Source organism: Prionailurus viverrinus, chromosome B4 (assembly GCF_022837055.1).
Source record: "Prionailurus viverrinus isolate Anna chromosome B4, UM_Priviv_1.0, whole genome shotgun sequence".
In the NCBI taxonomy this organism is placed as follows: domain Eukaryota; kingdom Metazoa; phylum Chordata; class Mammalia; order Carnivora; family Felidae; genus Prionailurus; species Prionailurus viverrinus.
In genome coordinates, this window is record NC_062567.1 from 113,264,277 (window position 1) to 113,282,813 (window position 18,537).

General features: G+C 42.9%; 1 protein-coding gene across 10 annotated transcripts in view; it reads right to left on the minus strand.

Moving 5' to 3' along the window:
- The window catches only part of TMCC3 (transmembrane and coiled-coil domain family 3), a 256,578-nt gene that overhangs the window by 34,878 nt on the left and 203,163 nt on the right, over positions 1–18,537 (minus strand). The gene's annotated exons all lie outside the window — the stretch shown is intronic.

An 18,537-nucleotide genomic window follows, 5' to 3' on the forward strand; every position in this document is an offset into this window, starting at 1 on the left:
TCAATGCAGCCACGGAGAGTCATTATACTCATCTTCTTCGCATTATAACGCTGCTCAAGACGTACAACGGCTCTTCCTCTCATGAAGGAATTGGGTTCTTCCTCCTGCCGGTACTTAATCCCTGAGTAATTTTTCCTACTCCAACTTGCCCAGGTCTGTCTTCCTCCTACCACCTCCCCGACAGACTCCAGGGCTACGGTGCATTGAATACATTTCTGCACTTTCTTTCCACCCCAATACTTACGTCATTCCTTCTGGGCACACCCATTCCAAGACCTCGGTCTTACCCACATCCTACCATCCCTTCAAGATTTCTCCTATGAGGCCTTTCCAAAGAACTCCTGCCCAAGTTACTTCCGCTCCTCCCGGATCCATTCTGGCCCTTGTTAATACTACTTATTTTATTCTCCTTACTAGATCTTTACGTTGCTGCAAGTATTCACTTTTTTAGATTCCGTACAACAGCACAGAACTAGCAGTATCACTGACTAGCAAATACTTATTTAAGCGGCCAGCTTCTTTATGCTATAAAGCGGTATATTCCAAATTCTGAATGAGACCCACAGTAAGAAATATGTATTTACCAATATATACATACACATGTGTGCATGTATGTAACTTTTATGAAATAATACTTGTATTTACTACATGCACTCTAACTTTATAAGCATATTTTTAAAAACAGCTCATTTTTTGGACCATTGCATATTAGGAAATTATAATTAATTTTAATTTAAGGGTATGTTAATTTTATTATGTAGAGAATGTCCCTGGTTTTGTATACATGTCAGAAGCCAAGTACCTTAATGTCTACGTGTAACTTACTTTGCAACAGATTACATACACACTACATAAAACAAATATGGAAAATTTAATCGTTGAATCTTGATATGGTAGGTGGGTATTTGCTGTACTCTTCCTTCTACTTTTCCATATAAAAATATAAAATGATAGCTGTTATGCATTAAATTTATTCCATGACCAATGAATGGGACTCAATCCTGTTTGAACTAGTGCTTTATAACTGGGAAAAAGACAAGCCACATGTTTCTGTGTCCAATAATTAAAGAGGCTCTAACATACTGAAGAATGTCCTGTGGTTACTTCCTGGCCAGTGGGGTCAATAAAGGATTAAACTTTCCAGTGCTGAGTCCACTAATGTCTCCTACAACATTCTTTCTATGAAACTTTCTATGAATCATTACTAAGAGTAACATATCTGATCAAGGAACAGTTTCTTACTTGCAAAGCTCACAGACTTAGAGTTTACCCTAAAACTTCTCAAGAAAAAGCTTTGTGGTTTTCATCAAGGCTTTAAGAGGACTATACCTGGAAACAGAAGTTCAAGGCTACGCACCGAAACTGCAGAACTCATAATAAGCATGTGCACACCTTAGAATTTTCCCCTTCCTTCTCCTTTAAGAACTGGTTCTCAGGGTGCCTGGGTGGCTCAGTCTTGGGCATCCAACTTCGGCTCTGGTCATGACCTCATGGCTCGTGGGTTCCAGGCCTGCGTCGGGCTCTGTGGGCTCTGTACTGACAGCTCAGAGCCTGGAGCCTGCTTTGAATTCTGTCTCCCTCTCTCTCTGCCCCTCCTCCACTCATGCTCACTCGCGCTCTCTCTCTCAAAAATAAACAAACATATAAAAAAGATTAAATAAAAGAATTGGTTCTCATAAAGGAATAATTTCCATGAAGAGAGAAACACTTCATTTAATGGATACTGAAAGAGAAGTTTTATAGATGAGTGAATGGAATCTCTAGATAATTAACATTCTTACCATTTAAGGGCCAACATTTTTAAGCCTTGCTGATGTTGGATTTCTAAACTGCTAAATTCCCACGATTTCTTCCCAACTGACTGGGGCCATCCATACGATCAGGTGTGAATTGTGACAGAGCACGGTGAAGTCATGAAGAATCCTAGACCAGGTCAGTCGGGGACCTGGGGGTCTAGTGAACTCTCCAGTCTTAGGTCCCTCATTTGAGAAAACAAGGTGGATGAAGTCTGTAATCTTTAAGGCCCTGGAGGCTTTTCTACTCAACAGTTCTGTTAGTGTTAGGTCTGTGAAGCTCGCAGCCCTGAGCACATACCAAGTAACAAACATCGAATAGGTACCCTTCCTTATTCTTACTCTCACTACCAAAATGACGATTAAGCAAAATGCAGTTAAAAACCATATGCGGCAAATAAAAAGAACAAACAGCTATTCACACACAACACAGACGAATCTCATTGTGTCACACTTCATGCTGTATGATTCTTGTGATGTGGAGGTCGGAACCGCTCTTGCTGGGGAGCAGAGGCAGGGAGTGTGATCTGCCAGAAGGTGGCACAAGGGAGCCCTAGGGTGCAGACAATGGTGAGGCGGGTGGTGGTTAACGTGGTACACACAGGTAAAAATCATCTGACTGCACATTTAAGATGTATGTACCTGCAAGTCATTCCTTAAAAAAGTAAAAAATACAAAAAAAAAAAAAAAACTTTAGACAATGAAAATACAGGGGCTGTCAAATTACTATTTTATCTTTACAGTACTTATAACATTGAAAATAAATGAATGTAGACTAATACAGCATTGTATTATATACAATTGTACTGTTCAGTTCTAGCAAAATTAGAACTTTAACTTCATTAGTGTCAATTCATACTGCGTTTTATCAGCTCTTTAACGTTTTTTTAAAAATGTTTATTTATTTTGAGAGAGAGCGAGTGAGCGAGCACTGTGAGTGCAGAGCCCTATGCAGGGCTTGATCTCACAAACTGTGAGATCATGACCTGAGCTGAAACCAAGAGTCAGACACTTAGCCAACCGAACCACCCAGGAGCCCCCAGCTCTTTAATATTTTTAAAGTTCCTGAAGCTTTCAAGACTCTGCCCAATAAGTATTTATTTTTACTACCAGACTATAGCAGAGCAAATGCACAAAACACAGAAAGCAAAGAAATCTGTATGGTATACTAGCAAAGCACTAATATCTGTGGTTGTAACTAATCCCATCAGGTTTAGATACAAAAATATTTAATCTTAAATTCTGCAAAATGTAGCAACATCCAAAACACCATGCTGATGCAGACTGCAAATGACCTGGTTCATTACATAACAGTTATTTAGAAAGCCAATGTTTCTCTAAGAGGCCAAATTTAACTATAAAAGCACACAAAGTACAATTAGAGCTTATTCACTTACTTTGAACCAAATGTTTTTATGATAGTTAATGGAATTGATTTAGACCAAATGTTTTTATGATAATTAACAGAATTGACTAATTTAGTTTAATGGAACTGATAGTTAATGGAACTGATTTAGGTTCCACCAAGCCCCCCCAAATACAGAATTTCTACTCAAAAAATGTTTCCTTGTCTATCTTTTGTGAGCCGGGCAGTATGCTAAAAGCACCAGAGTCAGAAAGGTAAAAATGACAAACTGTGCCTCTGCCCTAGGAGCTCCCTCTCTGGGCAGGGAGACACATGGAACTACAGAAATGCAGAAAAACGTGAGGAATAAAGAGGCAGAAAAAAGTAACTAGAAGCCTTCAATGAGACGGCTTCTAAGAGGATGATATTTGACTTGGACACAGAAGAGGCAGCTCAAAAATCAGCCAAAAGAACCTAGCAAGGAGCATAATGTGTCCACAGAGGCAAAAAGCAGAATATTTGGGAAACTATGGTTTCTTGAGGTGTCTAGAATTTAGAAGGACTGAATCAGGGTACAGTTGAGAGGGTTGGGGCAAAAAAGACATGCAGGGCAAGTATCTGTGAGAGGGAGGCACGAGACAGAACACAGACCCTCCCACAGCTGGCTGTGTGAGCCACACTAGACTGGACACAATACCAGGTGAAAGGGGAAGCCAGGGTTTTTAAAGTAAGTTGGGATTTTTTAATCATAAAAATACTGAGAAATAGAGATCTTGAAATATCAAAAATGCAAGGGAAAAAAATCACCCATAACACCCTCCCTTAATTAATTTTTTTTTAACGTTTATTTATTTTTGGGAGACAGAGAGAAACAGAGAACGAGCAGGGGAGGAACAGAGAGATGGGGGAGACACGGAATCCGAAGCAGGCTCCAGGCTCTGAGCGGTCAGCACAGAGCCTGACGCGGGGACCGTGAGATCATGACCTGAGCCGAAGTCAGTCGCTCAACCGAATGAGCCACCCAGGCGCCCCAACACCCTCACTTAAATACAGACACTGTTTAGACTCTTTAACTTTTTAGAAACACAGAACTGTGGTTATGTTGTACATAGAGATTTCGGATACGGTTCACGTGCTGTGTATACAGAGACATAAGAAGGATCCGCTAATCTGTAGGATTTGGTCAATATATGCCTTTATACTCACACTGCATTGCATACCAACACTAAGCGGGCCTCTGTTGGAGACACAGAGATTCTAGAACCAGACCCACTATTTAAAAAAAAAAATCATTTGAAGCTAAGGATAGCTGAGTTCTCATCTAAAATATTATCTGTCACATAATAAGAAATTGGGCATTTTGCCTCATACACACATGACAGATCATTTATTCCATCTCTACTCTCTCTTCTGGAGACATGAGAGGCTACACACGTTCCAATGATTGCCGCCCTCACGCTTTTTACCAGAGGGCTCGACAGATTACAAAGGATAGAATTTTTACGTAAAATGCAAGAAAAGGCAGGAGTTAAAGATGACTTCCCTGAAGGCTACGATTCCTTTGGTCTTTTATTTATGGATTGAAAAGAGAAATCCTTCAACGTAGACCGCAAATCCTATTCCCCTCACTCTAAGCCATCCATAGTTGGAAAGTATCCCAGATTCTTCTGGCTATAGGAAAGCACCACAATGTACCTGTGTATCTACAGTATCTATTATGACTCAGATTCTATCTGAAAAAATTTAAAAATCCAAATTAGATTAGTAAAAGGGGAGAAGAGGCATGTGAAGAATAGAAAGAAAGCCGTCTGGGAAAGTTTCAATGTCAGATGCTTTTTTCTCTTTACTGTCAATGGTAATGAACCAAATCCTGGGTCCATACCTGGCCTAGAACCCTAACTTCCCAATGAGATCACAAGAACTCTCAGACAGGACACCTGTTGAGTGTATTACAGAACCACCTATGTGCAGAATTACCGTCGAAAAACTTATTAATTTTATGCCCAGTCGGAAGACTGCCCTTTCTTAAGAGGCTTTACTCATACCTAGTTCCCTAAGATATATGAACGATGGGGTTTTCTTTTTGCCTATACTGGGAAAGCTGATGAACTTAGTAAGACTCCAGGGGCTGCTAACTCCATAACAGTATTCCAGTGTGGTGCACTTTATTAATTCAACAGAGTCCACCTACCTTATTCAGCATATCAAAATGTTAAAGAACCATCTGTTCAAGATTCACCAACTGCGAACATTATGAAACCTCATTCAGCCCAAGATATTACTCTGAATTTGATGAACTGAAATGTCTTTGATCCCTATCCTTGATGCTTCTGATGTCATCTCATTACTCTGGATGTTGTTATGACTGATGTTCTATCAATAAGGCGTTGTAAATATATCTGTAAGTATGTCCACAATCCTTGTGTCAGAGAAAAAATGCTCAACTGCTTTTCATCCTGGATAAATGTGTAGTCAACAATCAGTGAATATACACTTCATATTACAGGATTGACTCAAAGTGTTCAATCATATCTAATCAGAAGCAAGGGTATGTTTATCTTATTAAGGGACACATTTTTCAAAGGAACCAAACTTTATATGTAAACAGTGGGAAAGTGACAAACATAATTAGACAAAATTCAACAATAAGCAGATTTGGGCACCATCATTTATTTTCCACTTATATAACATCTTTCATCAAAAATTTCAATAAGTCTCGCCAAGTGTTCAGTGTTCGTGTCCCAACCTGGGATAGGATTATCTGAAAGTGTTACAAGTCTACTATGAATTTCACACTCAACAACAGACAGGCATTGTCTTTAGAACCTGTTAATTCTTTCCTCCCTCTTGCTTCTCATATCACTAAATCCTCTTTCTTTCTTGCTCATCTCTCCAACTCCTAACCCCTCCCTGCCCTCCACCTGACCCTGCCCAGTCTAGGTCTTTTATTCTGCACACTGGGCCACTGCAACCACCTCCTTACGCGTCTCACTATCTCAGGCTGCCCCTCCCAGCGGCAGCACTCGGGTTGTCTACAGGAGGAGGTCTAAATTCAGTTCACTGGAAATCAAGGCCTTCTGTGTCTCAACCTGAACCTGTCTCTCCAGGTTCTGTACTCACACCCCATTACCTGGACCAAATGGCCTATCCAGGTGACCTTTGACCAGATCAAAAGCGACATGCCCACGTGGTTTCTACTGGCTCGCCTCCTCTTGGCTCATGAGCTCCCCCATGGATGCAGTCTCACTACCCCCTCCACCTCCACCATCCACTTGGTGCCTGCCTGTTGGCATGACAGGTGTCTGACATATTTTGTCTCTATTCCTCACCCCAATTCTACAGGTTATGTTTAGTCTATCATAAGGAATATCAAGGAAGTCAAGGACCCTGAAAAGGTCACAAGCCAGTGAGTGATGAGCCCGAGTTCCAACTCAGGTCTGAGTCCACAGCCTGTGTTTGTTGTAAAACCTCAGGCTTCCTCGACCGCCACCCCCAACTTTTTACTTACCAAAACCATGGGTTCCCTCAATCTGGCTCATGTTAAGCTTTTCCACACGAAGTCATTTATCACCTCCAACCTAGAAACCACTGCTTACTCAGAACTCCTGCCGCTTTGAGTCCTTCCTGCAGCACATTTTCTACTGCCTCGTATGATTAGTTATCTTATTCTTTCCTTTGCTTTTCTGCAGTCCTAGAGCCTCACAATGTCTTCTGAACACAGCAGGCACACGGCTGTCTTACAACGTTGTTTTGTACTTTGATATTATTTCCTCTGGGTGAAATGCCAAATCAGGTAAAAAGATCAGACAAAGGGCTAATTTTGGTGACTTAAAAATGTTCTCAAAGACCCAAGCTCTCTCCATTTTTCCGTTCCACCACTCTTGGGACATCTGCTTGTTCTCTCACGGAGGCAAAAAGAGCTACTGAGGTTCTAAGAATCACATGCAGACCATTTCTGGCTGCAGACAAGCAAACCACTTTTCTTTCACATTTTATTAAGGAGAAAAACATTTTCTAGAAACGGCCCAGCAGATCTCCTCTTAGGGCCCTTTGGCCAGGGCTGAGTCACAGGTCCATAGACTAGTTGCAAGGGAGGCTGTGGAAGCAGGATCTAACATTTTCAGCCTCTACTTCAGGAGCCAGCTCAGCCAGCCAGAGAGAAAGAGAAAGAATCGTGCTTGCACAGGCAACCTACAGTGTTTGCAAACAACACCGATAGAGAAAATATTAATGCGATGATAAGCTCTGTAAAAGGAAACCCCTCCATATCCACACAGATGAATCAGCAGAAGTTTGCTAATCGGGTAGAACAGTCCGGTGCTCACTGCACTAGAGGTGGGAGAGAACGGAGCTGGAGTCCCCCAGTTCTTGAAGCAGGAACTTGTGAATACATTTCTTTCCTTCAGAAACTTAGATACCACGGTCTCTTTCACCACAAGGAAGGAAGGGCAAGGAGGAAAAAGAACCTAGTGCTTCTGAGCTTCCTATGTTCTCCAAAGAGCTGCAAAAGGAAAAAACAAAAACAAAAACAAAAACCTGAAGAGATTTAAAGAACAGAAGTGATATCCAACTATTTATAGGTCTTTGCCTCTTTTTCCTATTCTTTGCTGTTTTTTAAAATTTTTTAATGTTTATTTATTTTTGAGAGAGAGAGAGAGAGAGAGAGAGAGAGAGAAATGAATGAATGGGGGAGGGGCATAGAGAGAAGGAGACACAGAATCCAAAGCAGGCTCTGGGCTTCGGGCTGTCACCACAGAGCCCAATGCGGGGCTCGAACTCATGAACCGCAAGATCATGACCTGAGCTGAAGTCAGACGCTTAACCACTGAGCCACCCAGCTGCCCCCCTCTTTGCTGCTTCTAACTGGACAGTCTCCTTGAACCACCACCAGCAGCACCGTCATCTATTTCCAGTTCCAGAATCAACACAGATACCTATCAGAGGGGAACAGCTTAAGAAAATTCCAGCACAATGGAAAACAATGTAGCCACTAAAACGGAGGTGAATGTGAATGGGCTACACGGACAGCTATCCAAGCCTCATTGTTAGGGGAGAAAAGCAAGATGCACAGCTAGGTCTACACACGCTCATTTGTGCTTTAAAAGAGATAGAGTTTGGGGGTTTATATAAATATATACAAGCGTACTTTAGTTGTCTGGAAAATTTCCAGAAGGAAATCTCAGGAACTGTGAATGGTGGTTACCTCTGGGAAACAGGGTTGGGAATTTGGGGACAGTGATACTTTTTGTTATATATTGATTTCTGGAAGGGTCTGTTGTTACTCACTTTGATATTATTTTTAACAAAGTTCCCAGGGCTTGTACCCTCAAAGTCAGACTAATATGCAAATACCTTTAAAATTTCATTAGCACTCTCAAGACACTTTCCTGCTCACTCCTCTTAGGTCCTATGATTTTACTAATAGCAAAATAACATAGTTTTTTAAAAATAGCAAAATAACTGACCTCAGTATTCAGGATAGTAAGTCGAAGACAGTCACAGGGTGACTACCTGGTGACTGTTTGCATATATACAGCTCATGTGACTCCTGAGGGCTACACTGCTTTATTTGTGACTCTCAATTTTTTTTTTTTTTTTTGAGAAAGAGTGTACACAAGCGGGGGAGGGGCAGAGAGAAGGAGAGACAGAATCCCAAGCAGGCTCTGCACGCAGAGCCTGATGTGGGGCTCAAACTCACGAATCCTGAGATTCACAAATCCTGAGATCAAGAGTTGGACGCTCATCTGACTGTACCACCTAGGCACCCCTGTGTTCTCAATTCTTAAAGTTTGGTTTTGCCCTTCAAAAATGGTTTCTGTAACAACTACGAAAAGCAGTAAGGGTATCTCCTTAAGGTTAAAGTGTCTCAGGGGCCAAAATAGGGTGGCCCTACTATTTCAATGTAAAAACATTTTTGATGGCTCCAGGATTTAAACAAAGCAATGTTGAAATCAGATTACAAGATATATTTAAAATGTCCATAATTTAATGAATTCTTAAAACATTAAAAATTGTTTGCCACATGCTCTAGAGACCCAGAAATTCCATTCCTAGGACCAAATGCTCATGTTAAGAAAGTGTATTAAAAATATTCATAGCGGGGCACCTGGGTGGCTCAGTTGGTTGAGTGTCCAACTTCAGCTCAGGTCATGATCTTGAGGTTTGTGGTTCGAGCCCCGCGTTGGGCTCTGTGCTGACAGCTCAGAGCCTGGAGCCTGCTTCAGATTCTGTGTCTCCCTCTCTGTCAGCCCCTCCCCTGCTCATGCTGGGTCTCTCTCTCTCTCTCAAAAGTAAATAAACATTAAAAAAAAATTCACAGCACAGGGGCATGCACTTTCAAATGTTCCCTCTGTAAAGAGAGCTTTCTTACTATTCTTCCTTTCTAATCTTCTACTCTAATAAACTTTTGCCTGCTGCTAAAAAAAAAAAAAAAAAAAAAAAAAAAAAATCATAGCCACAATGTTCACAACAGAAAACCACCACCACCCAGAAATAACCCAAAGGTCTATAGGCAACAGAATGAATATATATACACTGTGTGCATTTGTTACATGGAAGGAGATGAACCATAGCTACAATGTACAATTAAAATAGGTCAACGTTAAAATAATCAAGTGGAAAAAACTACATGCAGTACGAATACTACTTTCTAAAGTTCAAGCACAGGCCAACACTTATTTAGGTATAAACACACAGGTGGTAAAATGACGAAGAAAAAGCAAGAGAATGGTTAACACATACCTTAGGACAGCCAGACCTCAGGCTGGGGGCAGGGGGAGAGGCAGGGGTTGTGATGGAGGGGATATGCAATCCCGGAAAAGGTCATGGGATCAAGTTCAATTTCTTACCCTTGGTTTTAGGTGCAGGAGTGTTTCATGTTATTTTTTAAATGCAATCTTTTATGTTTAGTATTTCACAATCTATAAACATTTAAAAAATAAAAGCCATGGAGTGTGATAAACTCTGTGTGGGTGTGTATCGTTTAAGTTATACATCGAGTGACATCTATCTTTGAATCCTTTTGGTCTATCTCTGGTTCTATGCTTAACTCTTGGGTAATAATGTTAAAATCTAAATTTGAGGACCTGCTTAATGTGACCTGAACTTAAAGACCTCCTAGCCATCCCAGGAGGGGGTCCTGACTTGGTCCTCCGGGTCACACCCAGGAATGTAAAGGGTATAGTCTAGATAAAGAGAGAGAGAAAGAGAGAGAATGTACAGGAGACCAAATTTCCCTCAGGCTACACACGAACCCCCAGGCAGCCTGCAAACCACCCTTGTCTGCGCTTGAGACAACTCCTCTGTCAGCTGCAGGACGGCAATCAGGAGGAGGCAGAGCCGGGAGGGGCCTGCCCACATTGAGGCGGCTTCTCCAGAACAGCCTGGTAGACCAGCAGCTGGCAAGAAGAGACCCCTTCCTACATCCTCTTGAAGAGCGGCCGGCGGCAGCAGCTGTATTACAAGCGGTGCCCTCTCGGTCTGGGCGGCCATCTCCCCTTTCATTCCAACCCAAACTGTACGTGACTGTTGCACTCACTATGCTGGGAGGCTACTAAGATGCTTTGTTGTTAGAATAGGCTCTCCAATTTTTTTTTTTTTTAATAACAGAAATTTAATCTTCAAGATGCAAAAGATCAAATGATAAGCAGCACACTCCTCTAACTTTCCACACCCCTCCTCCATCACCAATCGTTTGTTCCCAAAGGCTAGGGATCATTATCAACAGTAAGCAGACCTTTGCAATACTCTAGATCAACCTTTGAGACCAAACTAATGTGTTCAAATAGTTTAATGTCCAGGAAATGAAACAGTATAGGCATTTTGTAGCAATGTACAGAAACCTTCCGTGGCCCAGGCACCCATACAAAGTCACAAATTGAATACAATTTCCCAGGAGATCGGGCAGCTCACAGGGGCAGAGCTTGGGTGACATGAACGTTCTCCAGCCCACAGGGAGTCCTGCATCCATCACCACAGGGTGGTGTCCCAGGACAGCAGGAGGCGCCCTGCCTACAGACCTACACTTCCCACTGCTGCTTCCTCTCCCGACCCACAGCCACCACACCCATCTTTCTCATGGGGCACTGACAGTGGCCGACACTGTCACACAAAATCTGTTTTATGGAGTCTGAAGTTTTCAGGAAAGGGAGGATTCAAGGATATCCACTTTTCAAAAGAGCCAAAGTCAGGATACAGAGTTAGACCCAACTCAGTCTGGGTAGAGCCAGGGGAAGTGGATGGAGAACCAGCTCGCTTCGGCCAGGAGCTGGCACACTCAAGCACCGCGTGTATTTGCTCATTTCTTAAATCACACAGGCTGGGTTTACATTCTTAAAGGCCCCGGAGAGACGGTTTGGTGGTTCAGGAATTTAGGCAGTTTAAATACCTAGAAAGCCGCTGGGCAATTAGGGAGGATTTGGGGCAAGCACAAAAATAATTTGTATTTCTTTTAAGCACCTCATAAACCATTAATGACCACAAAGCTCTACAGTATATATTTACACAGGCTGCCTGGAATGGGAGAGCGGGTGAAGAGACTTACCGAACACCACACGACAAATCAGAGGGCAGAACAGGGTCAGCAGCCTGCCTGCTCACCTTCCTGCCCGAGAGGCATCTGAGGCTGTAAGGCAGACGGGCTTGATATTCCAACAGCACCTACCATATGACTCACCCCGGACTTTGGAGATACTGCTCACATATCTGAGTAGTCCTGTGCTTGTCTCAGGGAAACTCCACGCCCTGCAGTGGGACCGATCCAACTGCCAGCAATAATATACTGTGTTCAAGCCACTGCTGGACAAGTGGGCTCTTTGTGCTGCCAGAAGAGGCACATTCTGTATCTGTGCGGGGGGGGGGGGGGGGGGGGCAGACAAGAAGGGGGTCCTGTCACCACACAGCCCAGGGATGGCAAGAGGACCCCAGAAGACACTCAGTCTGGCGCTCCTGGTTTACTGACGAAGAAATGGGCTCAATTCAACACACTCTGGGAAGAGCCAGGGCAAAGGGGTGAACTGAACACAAGAAACACCAACATGAATGATCGCGGAGCAAGCAGTGAGTGGCTCCAACGCCGAGGGAAGGGCAGTCGCCGGGATGAAGTGAGGAGTCAGGAGACTCTTTCCTCTGTCGCCTCATTCATGAGACAGATGCTCACTGGTGCCTCTGCGTGTCAGGCACAGCAAGGCGTGCTGGAGTTGTAAGGGGACAGTCCCTCCCTTCCCCCACTCTCAGTCTGGCGGCCAGGAAAGCACTGACAGCCTCTGATGAGTGCCCTGGGTGTACCTGTTGCTATAAGGCAGCACTTGGGAAGGGGAGACCAGGGGGCAGCGAGGAAGGACAGGGAAAGGGATGAGGTGGATGCAAGGCAGGAAGAGACTTGTCAATCAAAAGGTGCTTCAGGTAAAGTGAGTTCCGAACCGGTCAGCCAGACAGCAGGTAAGGATTTGGAGGACTCAGGGCAAGGTGGAGAAGGCAGAAGAACCGGGCTGGCAGAACAGATATCAGACCTTGAGAGTTCCCTGAAGTCATGCTAAGGTGTTAGGATTTCATCCAACAGGCCATGTGGCAGTTGCTAAAGGGATTAGGAGGACCAGACCTTGGCTTCAGACAAGTCGTTCTGAGAAGCAGAAGGGAAAACACGTTTGGTGCAACAGACTGGAGCTTGCTGTAGGCATCTAAGGCAAGAGTCGGTGAAGGCTGGACAGTGGCAGTGGGGAAGGAGGGCAGAGCGCCTGAGGTACACCAAAGAGGCATCGTCAAAAGGATGTGCCACCAACTGGATGTGGAGATTAAAAGGGAGAGTCAAAGAAAATCTCATTTCTTTTGCATTCGTTCTGGTGGCCAGGAAGATCATTTACAAGACAGAAAAACTGGGGAGAGGCAGCAGGAGGAGACTGGGGGCAGAGGATGGATGTGAGGTTCCTGTGGGCCATTCAAGCATAGATACCTAGATGGACGCTCAGAGAAAGGCAGGGCTAAAGAAACAGAACTGGAGCCTATTGGCGACAGCGTCTGGGGGGCCAGTTACTGACGGGATATGTGTGGACTTTAAGGTCCAGCGGATCTGATCACATCCCAGCTGCCATCTAGTAGCTTAGAGTAGCTTGGATCTTGCCTTAAAGTAAATGTTAAATCAATACCATACGTTTAATATAAGAAGAACATATTTTCTTTGCTGAATGCACTTGGCCTATTCTAACTCTTAAGCTTGCCTATTCTAACTCTACTAACTGCCATCTAGCTGCCATCCATGTGACCTTGGGCGATGAAGTTAATGTTCTTGAGACTCTAGTCTCATCTGAGGAAATTCCTCCTAGAAATTAATGAGATCAGAAAAAGAACTTGATGTCATACCAGACACAAGATATTCCTTATTTTTCTCTTGCTCTCTCGTGATCATACACTGGTTCTTATTACGATAACTCGAGTACTAACCCCTGCAACGGATTACAAGCTTTCCTGCTGTCAGTCATTTGTCTTTAAATCCCCTTGACCTTCCTTGTATGAAAAGATTCTCAAATATTTGAATTGCCATAAGCCACAAGAAAAAATCAGGCCAGAATGATCAGAGGACCAGGGGTTTCCTGCCCTTCACATTAAATAACTAATGCAAAGATCTCAAAACTGCTGTGTGGCTTAAGTGGTATTGATTTAATTCTGTGTTGGGGGCAGGGTGTGATGGAGGACAGAGACACTGGGGTCTGGAAAAGAGACAGAATGTTGTCAGTATAATAAAGCCTAGTCAACAGAACTTTACTCTTTACGTAAAACTATACTGTAATATTTCAGAGGAAGAGTGTCTACCAAAGTTAATATTGCATAATAAGCTTCTATCCTCTGGCTCTGTTCAAGTAAAAGTCTTAAACAAATGTTAAAGATAAATCTAGCAAATGGATCTTGCCTTAAACTAAATGTTAAATCAATACCATACTTTTAATATAAGAAGAGTATATTTTCTTTGCTGAATGCATTTTGCCTATTCTAACTCTTAAAATGAACATCTTTTTTTTTTTTAATTTTTTTTGTAACGTTTATTTTTGAGACAGAGAGAGACAGAGCATGAACAGGGGAGGGGCAGAGAGAGAGGGAGACACAGAATCTGAAACAGGCTCCAGGCTCTGAGCTGTCAGCACAGAGCCCGACGCGGGGCTCGAACTCAAGGACCGTGAGATCATGACCTGAGCCGAAGTCGGACACTTAACTGACCAAGCCACCCAGGAGCCCCTAAAATGAACATCTTAAATTACAATAAGATTTAAAAATCAGACGACTACGGCATACAGAATTCAATTCCACATAGCCAAGCTCATTCATTTTTCCTCTGGGTTTTGACTTCAAATTTGGGCTCCAATTTGTCTTACCTATTTTTATGGCTGCCTTCCTAGTCTGAGAATACCTTGGTCACTGGATATTTTATGTTATCTCCAACTTACTTGCCAAAAACACATTCACAATCACCTCTTCCTCCCTTCCTAGTCCTTCCCTGGCAGCTTCAGATATCCACTCTTTCATCCATGGCCCAGCTCTGCATACCTACTTCAGGTCTGTGTCCCAGTCATAAATATCTCAAAAAAAAACACAAAAAACCCCAAAAAACCCAAAAACCAAAACATAAATAAAAACAAAAACAAAAAAACCTCTCTCAAGTTTCTAATGTGAAATTACTTGACAATTGCCTTGAGGCTATCTAGTCATTTGGTTCATTTACTAATTTTGATTAAAAATAGAGAATGATTCAATTCAGAGCTATAGACTTCAGAACTTGTTTTACTCCTGGCTGTCTTCCACCTGCCCAGGTGTGGCTCGGCTGAAGCATGACCAGTCTGAGAGGGCACTTTGGTCCCTGAGTGCTGAGAAAGAACACATACTCACTCTCCAACATGCCACCTCTAGCCTGAGGCTCTTGCTGCTCCCCGACTGTCTGGACTCTGGATGGCCCCTTTTAACTCACAACCCACCTGGCCATCCCTCTTCGCCAGCTGTAAGGTTTCAACTCTTACTGACATATAGATCCAGGACACCTCTTCATTCTTCTCTGCCTTGAATAGATTTGAATTTCCCAGACTTGAATAAATTCAACTAATTTTCTGGGTCTAAAAGATCCCCTCCTATCTTGCTGCCAGTAGGAGGCAAAATGAAGGCAGGTAGATGGCCAGATTAGATGGCATCTGCCACTAAACCAGCAACACCCCCAGGCCACAGGGCTCCTGATTTGTGTTAGTTATCTCTCAGACACTAAGGACACGCACACAGTCTGGGGCCAGAAGACTACTGAAAAGTAATTCTTTTAATTTAAACATTACCTTGAAACACACACACACACACACACCCCCTAACTAGACCGTGACTTGCATCAGAGGTCATGTAAAATGAACAGCATCTCATCACCACTATGCTTCACTCACAAGTGCCCTACAAGATCTACCAAAGGAGCAGCACCATATCCAGGGAACAGGCCATGGCTTTCTCACAGTATATGATGCTCCAAGATCGTCTTACTTTCTTCAGAACCCAATTCAGGTTCTGGGACCTCATGTGACCCAAAGAATTCTATTGGCAAATTCAGGGTTATTTGCTTTACTAAACTATTTCTCTATTTTCCTCTCCCAGGGAACACCTTAAATACCTTTTAATTTTTTTTTTAAGGTTTATTCATTTTTCAGAGACAGAACGTGAGCAGGGGAGGGGCAGAGAGAGAGCGAGATACAGAATCTGAAACAGGCTCCAGGCTCTGAGCTGTCAGCACAGAGCCCAACACGGGGCCCGAACTCACAGATGGTAAAATCATGTCCTGAACTGAAGTCAGATACCTAACCGACTGAGCCACCCAGGCATACTCCTTAAATACCTTTTAAATTCTTCTCTTTATGAAATATCTCTACTCATCCCTCCAACCAGAGGACCTGAGGTACGTCTCAGGTTTTGTGTAAGTAGACAAGGACAGTTAGCTCCTCTCCTGCTCTATTAGAATAAACTGGGACAGGAAAGTCTTTTGAAAATCAAAGATTTCACCAGTTAAATTGGTGAAACCTTTGGAAAGGCACTGTATTCCCATCTTTCCTTATTTAAAAGACACATACCCCTTGACTCAACAATCTCTTTCAGAAATCTATCCATACATGGTTACAGAAAAAAGATGTACAAAAATATTCAGTACAGTATTACAAAGCAAACAAACATGGAAAAAACCATCACCCTAGAAGGCACTTAAATTGTATATCAATAGGAGACTGGTTAAATAAATAATGGCTATGTATGTTTTGTGTAGAAAACATTTATGTAAAAATACGTAAGAAACATTAACAGTGCTTATCTCTGGGTTAAAAATTCTAAGTTAGAACATTTTCCACCTTACGTCCTTTATGAGATTTTTCTCCTATAAACTTGCACTTTTTTAGAAGTTTATTTTGAAAGGGTGAGAGTGAGAGAGCAGGGGAGGGGCAAAGAGAGAGGAAGAGAGAGAATCCCAAGCAGGCTCTGCACTGTCACCATGGAGCTGACACAGGGCTCGAACTCATGAACCATGAGATCATGACCTGCACTGAAATCAAGAGTGAGCCACCCAGGCGCCCCTAAACTTAACACTTTTTTAAGTTAAGCTAGTTAATAGGGGAGAAAAGTAAACCTTCATAAATTCAGGCTTACACCAAAGTTTTACTAAACTCTTCATTTTAACAATGTTATTCCATCTTTGTTAAACAGTAAATAGAACAAACAAGGCACAAAACTCTACAAAGCAGATACACATTAAACTGTGTTTGCTCCAGCAGCTAATGGTTTCATCGTTCAAGTTTAGGAATTTTGTCTTAGAGTCTCAGAAGATCAGTTTTGTTTTGTTTTTCCTCAAGCACCTGCTGTATGAGTTACAGACCCTTTTTTAAACTAAATGGCTTGATTTAACCACAGAACTTGTGCTAAACATGTGTTTACACTTAAAATCGGTTTTACTCTGGAAATTGAGGTGAGACTGGGGAGAGAAGCCCACAATGTTTGTCAAACCTAAAAAGAGGGGCGCCTGAGTGGCTCAGTCCATGAAACATTCGATTCTTGATTTCGGCTCAGGTGACAATCTCACAGTTCATGAGATCAAGCCCTGTGTCCCTGCATCTGGCTCTGTGCTGACAGCATGGAGCCTGCTTGGGATTCTCTCTCTGTCCCTCCCCTGCTCGCTTGCTCTCTCTCAAAATACATTTAAAAACAAAAACATGGGAATGCAAGCTGGTGCAGCCACTCTGGAAAACAGTATGGCGGTTCCTCAAGTAACTAACAATAGAACTACCCTATGACCCAGCAATGGCACTACTAGGCATTTATCCACCGATACAGGTGTGCAGTCTCAAAGGGACACATGCACCCCCATGTTTATAGCAGCACTATCCACAACAGCCAAAGTATGGAAAGAGCCCAAATGTCCATCAATGGGTGAACCCCCCTTCTCTCTCTCCCCTTCCCTTGCCTCACATGTGCTCTCTCTCTCCCTCTCTCAAAAATAAACATTAAAAAAATTTTTTTTAAAAACCCTAAAAAGAAATACACACACACCCTCAAATAAGGGAAAAAAAAAAAAAAAAAAAAAAAAAAAGACCGATGCCCAGGCCCTTTTATAGGACTTACAATATCTTTGGGTCTGGGAGTCCAATTTCTATATTTTTAACAAGTTCCCCAGGTAATTCCTATGATGGTGGTACTGTCTCGTGCACACTGGATGTAACTATGCTTAGCAAACACTGTCTTATCCAATGGAAACAACACAGCATAGAGTCAAAAATTCTGTGAATTCTGCACAACTCCAAGATTTTAAAGCAAGTAACTTTTACAAAAAGCAATGTGGAGTTTGGAGAACCCTCCAAACCCTGCCATCAACCCACATCTTTGGGCTTATTTGTGGTTGTCATGGGCGACATGTGGAAGGGCTATCTTTGGGGCTAGGAGTGAGCTTGAGTAGTACAGACCAGTGTTTCTCAAATTATGGCCACAATCACCTGACTCCTGGGCCCCGCCTAGACCAATGGCGCAGGGGCAGAACCTGGGGGTCTGCATCCAACCGTCTCCTTTCTCCCTCCCATCTCCACCCACCTTCTTACAACCAAGTCAAGTTTCCTAACTACTAAGTTAGTCTGGTATTTCCTGAACATCTGATTGTAAGTCACCCTGGGCCCCTGCTATGCCAGCCCCACCCCAGACCTAGAGAATCAAAATCTCTAACAGAGGTTCCGTGTGTTAAACCAGGGCCCCAAGTTAATCCCATAAACAGGGAGGTTTGGGACACACAAATTCAGGTCAAACTCATCTGATAAAGATAAAGAAACCAAGGCCCAAGGAAGTTAAATAATTTCCCCCAAAGACTTAACACCTGATTAATGATTGCCGGGACACCGAAAACCTGGTGAGCTCACT